Source organism: Hordeum vulgare, chromosome 5H (assembly GCF_904849725.1).
Source record: "Hordeum vulgare subsp. vulgare chromosome 5H, MorexV3_pseudomolecules_assembly, whole genome shotgun sequence".
NCBI classification, from domain to species: domain Eukaryota; kingdom Viridiplantae; phylum Streptophyta; class Magnoliopsida; order Poales; family Poaceae; genus Hordeum; species Hordeum vulgare.
Window position 1 is genome coordinate 266,344,248 of NC_058522.1, and position 8,683 is coordinate 266,352,930.

Sequence of the window (8,683 nt, forward strand, 5' to 3'; positions counted from 1 at the left end):
AAAAGACGAGAGAAAGAAAAGAAAGTACAAACAAATCTATAGATGCTAAAAATAAAACTAGCACACCCCTGGTCATAAGAAAATATGCCCTATTTAAGAAAAATAGAAAAGGAATTTTTAGGAGCAACTAAATATTTACAAAATAGAATATGCTTGCTCTGTTTTGTGAATATTTACACCTTCTAGACTTGGATCAAAACAGCAACTTCATATCTACAAATCCACCACAAAATATGCTAAGCCTTGGGGATTTTAAAAACAGAAAAGGATCAAGAGAAACTTGACCTTGAGATGAAATAGACAGGGGGGGGAGTTTTCCAAACCCTAGTGAAAACCAACATGGTTTCCTACTATCACATGCATACTCCACACAAGGTAACACATCACATCATCACACCACCATGGATCACACCAACACATAAGATCACAAGGCATCACACACATAACACATGGAATGATATGGTATGCAAGCAAGCAAAGGAAGAATAACAAGGTGACATCACATGAAATCATATGCTTTGAACTCTCTCATATCAATGACAAGGTGGACCCACATGGACAAGGTTCCAAAAAGGGAAAGATAAACTCCTGAGGCATTACAATAGGACACATCGGAAGATAGAGGCTTAAATGATTCGCCTATCAACTCATGTACCTCAAGGATAATGTCAACAATAATAGATCATCATAATCTACATTCACTTGGATATATAAATATGGATGTTTCCTCAACACATGATGCTTTCCACTATAGAATTAATAGGTAGAAAGAGGAATGAATTCAGTGACTCACGCACATGAGTGAACTTTAAAGATAAAAGTTAGGCCCTTCACAAAGGGAAGCAGAGGTTGTCATGCGCTTTTAGGTTTTTCAATGTGCATACTTTTAATGCAAAGGAATGTCACTTCATATTTCCCCTTGTGATCGAAAACTTTATTATGCAGCATGTCGCTTATTTCTTTGCCATCACAAGATCGTAGAAAGTTTATTTCCTCTTGCGATAAAAGATAATACATATTTAGCAGGAACTTTATATTGCTTGGCTTCACCGATGACAACTTACTTGAAGGATCTTACTCAATCCATGGGTAGGTATGGTGGACTGTCATGGCAAGAAATTGGGTTTCAATGTTATGGATGCATAAGTAGTATCTCTACTTAGTGTGAAGTTTGTGGGCTAGCAAAAGGTCTAAAGCAAGCATCACATGTTAAAGGATCCAGGACCCTATATCTTCTATATGAATGTAAAATATCATCACCATTATGTTGTCTTCCATGTCCTACGTCAACACTTGATCATTATGTAATATTTGATGATTGTCACAATCATAAAAGATATCCAAGGTTGTGTATTTATACGAGAATCTCCTCTCCTCTTTTATAGTCTTGCTTTGATAGTGACCATGACTAATACTATGTTTGTTTATTTTCGACAACCTTCATCACTTATACTCTTTACTATGTGAAGTCATTACTCCTCATGGGATAAGCATATGATCTTTCTCTATATTTTTTATTGCTACGCTATGATGATGGGTGTAATGAGAGCAAATCATAGATACTCAACTAATCTTTATTATATAACTCTCATACTTGGTTACAAAGGTAGATAGATCTAAAAAAATACTAAGTAAAAGCAAATCTGAAATTTTAAATTTCTAATCTATGAAAACTAGAGATCAAACTAAGATAGACAGTGGTTGTGAAAGTAATGGCTATACGATACCGAGGTATCTCCCCCAAGCATGGAGTAAGCCAAGGGTGATGCCATACCCATGTACTCAAGTGTCCTTCTAAGGTGATGGCGGTGGTGTAGTTGGGGTGTCCTCTGCCTTCCAAGGAGTAGAGTCCCTACCATAATAAGAGAATTTTGTCTCGGGAGCCCTGAAACCGGCAGCAAAGCTCATCCTATGAAACCTAGGTTCATACTCACAGTTTTGGCTTCAAATTTCATAGACTTGATCTTGGAGGTGATCGACCTGCTCTTGAAGTTTGACAAGAACCTCCCCCACCTTCTTGCTGTCAACTTGTTCTCCCGGATGAAGTGTGTGATCATGGACTGGTTAGCACTCAAAACCACTTTCAACCATCCGCTCACACCTGAAGATCTCCTGCTCCACCGTCGCAAGCATGGCATTCTCGCTTCGGTGGAGGGTGAAGCACCCTGTCGGTGAGGCCCTTAGCTCATTTCGAAGGGGTTAGACTCTTTGGACATTGACCCATAGGACGGTCATCAACGGTCACTGTAACAATCGATAACAAAATGCTTAATACAACCATACAAGCACGACGTAGGGTTTTACGTGTAAGCGGCCCGAACCTGGGTAAAAAGGCTTGCTGGGAGCTGATTGTTAGCTCTGCTCTTTACATTACCTCTCCCCGCCCTACGATCACAAGGGTTTCACGTTTATTCCCATAGGTGTCGACCTTGCATCGCCGACATCTTCGGCGCACCAGGTAGGGGGTGTGGAGTTTTGCGCAAATCTGAGCAAACTCAGCACCAGATTCTTGGAAGTTTGGGCAATGTGCCGCAGTTACCCTAGAAACGGGGTACCGCGGCGGATGTTGTGTTCTGCTATGGCTTCCCAAGGCCTGCACGAGTGTGTTGCTGCGTGAGCGTGAGGCAGGGAGGCGGAGGCTCCAAAGGCGGCACCGTCAGGCTGATGCGTCGCTCAGGACCAACACGTAGCTGTTGAGTGCGTACTTGGGAGCTTCACACAGGCCTCAGTGCATACTCCGGCAGATGTACCTCTACAGAGTGATGCATAGTCATTGAGGCTGCGCCAAACAGTCCCGAAGCCCCGACACGCACTCCGACGTAAGTGTTGTGCCCCTGAGAGTGTCGTATCATCACCCAAGATGTGATCAGGGGCTCCGCAAGCACATCCTAGCAAGATAAAAGTAAAGGGGTTACGCCTTGGCCAACTTTTTCTCCAAACGATGGTCGCGGACTGTCGGCAAGAAGTCTTTGCCGGAGAAAAAGCTGCCAGGAGCAGTAATTTCCTGCTAGCCGGGGACCCCAACGCCCCGACAAAAGATTCAAGCGCCATACAACCACGGCATGAGCAGATAACTTTTAAGTTTAAGATTCAGATATGAAGTAGATAGATTCTCTATTTTCCCTTTAAAATTTTCCAATCTTTGTGTGTGGAGTCTGCACATACTAGGACCTTTCCAAAGATCAGTGCACCTTCTCTTTGTTTCGAACTCGTTCAGACGACCTGAACGGCCATATAGTGCCTTCGAACTGTTTCGAACCCTATCAACAGAGCAAGCGGCTACGTAGCACCTGATTTCGTCTCAAGCTGCGCTTGGCGATTTCTATGGTTGCACTGAACGCGGCAAGGATCCTTGCTGGTAGTTTCCGGCAAGCTCCGAGAGAATGCAAAGATGAATCATACAAATAATAGAATCAGAAAAAGGGAAAACAATCTTTTCATTCATTTGAATGGATACTTTTGACTCCACTTATGAAGCGTTGTTATCCTAACCTAAAGACTCTGTCTTTTGACGAGGATCAACCTATGCAGAGGAATTGGAGTTCATGAAGACAAGGCGCGGCAAGGCCCACGGTATATCCAAGCTGGCTCCCCCGGGACCAGCGCTGTACCGACGGAAGCGGGTTCGGCCTCGTCAAGCCGCAGGAAGGGGGCGATAGATCCGGTTGAGCCCCCCATTTTCCGAGGAGAGGGAGGGGCGTGAGCGGGCCATGCCAGTGCAGGGAACACTCACTCCCAGCCGGGGGAATCGTCTTCCGGTTCGATTCCCCCTGGCTTGGGACAAGGCCCAGCACCGTCACCACAGCCGCCCTCCACTGCCGTCGCTCAAAGCGGAGCATTCAATGCCGCTCGAGCGATCTTCGCAGCAACCGAGATCAAAGCGGACATTGACCCATAAGACGGTCATCAATGGTCACCGTAACAATCGACAACAAAACGCTTAATACAACCAGACAAGTAGGACGTAGCATTTTACGCGTAAGCGGCCTGAACCTCGGTAAAAAGGCTTGCAGGAGCTGATTGTTAGTTCTGCTCTTTACGTCACCTCTCCCCGCCCTATGATCACAAGGGTTTCACGTTGATTCCCAGAGGTGTTGACCTCGCATCACCGACACACCCCCTCATGCATCTCAATGGCCTAAGGGTGTTTCATCACCTCCTGGAGGTACGGTTTGATGACCTTCTCGAAGAACTTTTCCTTGGAGGAGCTTGGAGTCGTCATGGCAATCTAGATTTGTCCAAAAATAGCCCGAAACAAGAACACAGGAAAATCTTGCCATGCAATAGTCAAAACAACGAGGAGTATATATAATGATTTTTGGGACCAGAATACGTGCTCGGGAAGAAGTCGGAGTCTAGGAGGCACATGAGGGCCCCACAAGCCATCAGGGCGGAGCTAGGGGGGTCGCGCCCTCTTGGCTTGTGCCTCCCTCGTGGGTCCCATGGACTCCTTTTTATTTTTGTAATTTTTCTAAAATACCAAAACCGAAAAAATGTTTTTTTGGAATTTTTGTGTTGGTTTACTTACTGTACCGCATACCTACCCCTTTTCAGGTTTTTGGAGCATTTTGAAAGACTTCATTTATGTGCTCTTCCAGTGTTATGACTTGGATGATATTAGTATCCTCATTAATGGGTGCACCTGAAATATAATGTTTGATTCTTTGCCCATTCACCACTCTCGGGTTTCTACCTTCGGTGTTATTAATTTTTATGGCACTTGAGTGATAGAACTCGTCGGCAATATAGGGTCCTTCCCATTTGGAGAGGAGTTTACCTACAAAGAATCTAAAACAAGAGTTGTACAAAAGCACTAGGTCTCCTACATTGATTTCTTGTTTTTGAATTCTCTTATCATGAAATCTTTTAATTTTCTCTTTAAATAACTTAGCATTTTTATAAGCTTGCGTCCTCCATTCATCTAATGAGCTAATATCACATAACCTCTTTTTACCAACAAGTTTGAAATCATAGTTAAGATCTTTAATTGCCCAATAAGCTTTATGTTCTAGCTCAAGAGGTAAATGACAAGATTTTTTATAGACCATTTTATATGGGGACATCCCCATAGGATTCTTATAAGCAGTCCTATATGCCCAAAGAGCATCATCTGGTTTCTTAAACCAATTGTTCCTAGATGTATTGACATTTTTTTGTGAGATTAATTTTATTTCGCGATTGCTCAGCTCAACTCAGCCACTAGATTTAGGATGATAATGTGATGCAATCTTATGGTTAACATCATATTTAGCTAGAAGTTTACGGAAAACACCATGAATAAAATGTGAACCACCGTCAGTCATTAAGTATCTGAGGACTCCAAACCTCGGAAACATAATGTCCTTAAGTATTTTAATAGAAGTGTTATGATCAACACTACTAGTTCGAATAGCTTCTACCCATTTAGTAACATAATCAACAAAAACTAAAATATGAGTGTATCCATTAGAGGAGTGAAAAGGTCTCATAAAATGAAAGCCCCAAACATCAAATGGTTTAATAGCAAGTGAATAATTCATAGGCATTTCCTGACATTTAGCAATATTACCAATTCTTTGGCATTCTTCACAAGAAAGGACATACTTTCGAGCATCTTTAAAAAGAGTAGGCCAAAAAAAACAGATTGTGGTACCTTGTGTGCCGTTGTGTCACCAGTATGATGTCCTCCGTAAGCTTCAGAATATCATTTCCTTAAGATTTGTTCCTATTCATGCCCACCTGTACAAAGTCTAATAATATCATCTAATCCATTGTGAAGATGTGGGTCATTCCAAAAGTAATGCCTTAAGTCATAAAATATATTTTTTTCTTTTCTTGATACATGAAGCTAGATAGAATATATTTGGCCACAATAAAATTAGCATAATCAGCATACCAAGGAGAGCTATGAGAAGCGTTAATAACAACAAGTTGCTCATCACGGAAATTATCATCAATCGGTAGTGGGTCATCAAGAATATTTTCCATTCTAGACAAGTTATCTGCTACAGGATTATCAGCCCCATTTCTATCAACGATATCAAATCAAACTCTTGAAGTAAATGCACCCACCTGATGAGTTTAGGTTTAGCATCTTTCTTTTCCATAAGGTATTTAATAGCAGCAGATCAGTGTGTAAAGTTACTTTAGAATCAACAATGTAAGGTCTAAATTTATCACATGCAACACACAACTGCTAAAATTCCTTTTCAGTAGTAGCATAATTTCTTTGAGCACTATGTACGGTCTTACTAGCATAATTAATAACATTCAGTTCCTTGTCTATTATTTGACCTAGGACAGCACCAAAAGCATAATCGGTAGCATCACACATAATTTCAAAGGGTAAATTCCAATGAGGTGGTTGGACGATAGGTGCAAAAATTAAGGCTTTCTTAAGTATTTCAAAGGATTGTACACAACCATCATGAAAAATAAAGGGGACATATTTTTGATGAATAGTAGTTAATGGCCTAGAAATCTTTGAGAAATCTTTAATAAAACGCCTATAGAATCAATCATGACCATGGAAACTGCTTATACCTTTGATATCTTTTGGGCAAGGCATTTTCTCTATTGCATCATCTTTGGCTCTATCCACCTCAATACCTCGTTCGAAAATTTTGTGCCCAAGCACTATACCTTCATTCACCATAAAGTGGCACTTCCCCCAATTCAAAGCAAGATTAGTTTCTTCACATCTCTGCAACACTCGATCAAGGTTGCTCAAGCAATCATCAAAAGAGGTCCTATAAATAGAGAAATCATCCATAAAAACCTCAACAATCTTTTCACACAAGTCAAAGAATATAGCAGTGATATATCTTTGAAAGGACAAGTAAAGGTAGTTTTGTCTTGGCCCTCTTTTAACATAGGTATTTGAGAAAATCCAGAGTACCCAACAAGGAAACAAAAGTGCATGTGATTAGATAATGTTTCCAACATTTGATCAATAAAAGGCAAAGTGTATTGATATTTCCTAGTAGCTATATTCAATTTAGAATAATCAATCACCGTCCTATAATGAGTTACTATCCTTTGTGGAATGAGTTCATTTTTATCATTGGGAATAACTGTTGTACCACCTTTCTTGCGAACACAATGAACATGACTTACACATCTACTATAAGCAATAGGATAAATTATACATGATTCCAGAAGTTTTAGTATTTCAGTTCTTACCACCTCCTTCATTTTTGGATTTAGGCGGCATTGATGATCAACGACTCGTTTGGCATCCGGTTACATATTAATCTTGTGCTGATAGAGAGTAGGGCTTATGCCTTTAAGATCTTCAAGAGTATAGGCAATAGCAGCCTTGTGCTTCTTTAAGGTTTTGAGTAATCTCTTTTCTTCATGCTCTAAAAGGTTAGCACTAATAATAACATGACATATCATCTTGTCATCAAGGTAAGCATATTTAAAAGTATCAGGTAAAGCCTTAAGCTCAAACACGAGGTCTCCTATGGGTGGAGGAGGACCACCTAAAGTTTCAGCTGGTAAGCTATGTTCAAGAATAGGTTGTTGATCAAGAAGTATTCTAGCTAATTCATTATTTTCATTTAACTACATATCATTCCCATGGTCTAGCAGATACTGTTCTAACGAATCTGTAGGAGGGACAACAATAGAAGCAAGACTAATTATTTCATATTTATTATGCACTTCCTTTTCATGCAATTGTTTACCAAACTTCGAAAAATTGAACTCATGAGACATATCACCGAAGGTAACTTTGACCTTCTTGGTAGCTGATACGTCTCCAACTTATGTGTAATTTTTGATTGTTCTTTGTTGTTATGTTATCATTCTTGGGTGTTCTATAATCATTTTATAGAATTTTATATCATGTTTTGGGACTAACCTATTGACATAGTGCCTAGTGTGAGTTGCTATTTTTTCTATTTTTTTCCTTCACGGAAAATCAATATCAAATGAGATCCAATTGCCATAAAACTTTACAGAGATTTTTTCGACCAGAAGGAAACTTGGGGACCAAGAATGAGCAGCACCGAAGGCCCAGGGGGTCCACTAGACACCGTGGAACGCTAGAGGCCCCTAGCGCGGACTGGTGTGTAGTGGGCCCCCCTGGAAGCTTCTCCACCGCCTCTAAGCTCTATAAATACCCCAATGCAGGAGTCTATGAAAATTTCTTTCAGTCGCACAAGTTCGAGAGCCACGAAAACCAATTTACATCCCGTTCGGAGAGGAACACGATCACGAAAGGGTTCACCATCCTCTTTGGTGCTCCTCCGATGATGCGTGAGTAGTTTATATTACACCTACGGGTCCGTAGGCGGTATCTAGATGGCTTTATCACTCGTTTTGTTACTCAATACAATGGTCTCTTCGAGATCCATATGATGTAACTATTTCTTTTGCGGTGTGTTTGTTGGGATCCGATAAATTGTGAGTTTATGATCAGATCTATGAAAACATATTCATGCTTGATTATTATAGCATCGTATTTCTTCTCCAATATTTGGTGATTCTTTGGCCAACTTGATCTTTTTATCTTGCAATGGGAAGAGGTGCTTTGTGATGGGTTCGATCTTGCGGTGCTCAATCTTAGTGACAGAAAGAGACATGACACGCATGTATTGTTGCTATCAATGATAAAGCAACGGGGTCTATTCCTACATGAATAGATCATGTCTACATCATGTCATCATTCTTAAGGCATTACTCCGTTTCTCCATGAAAC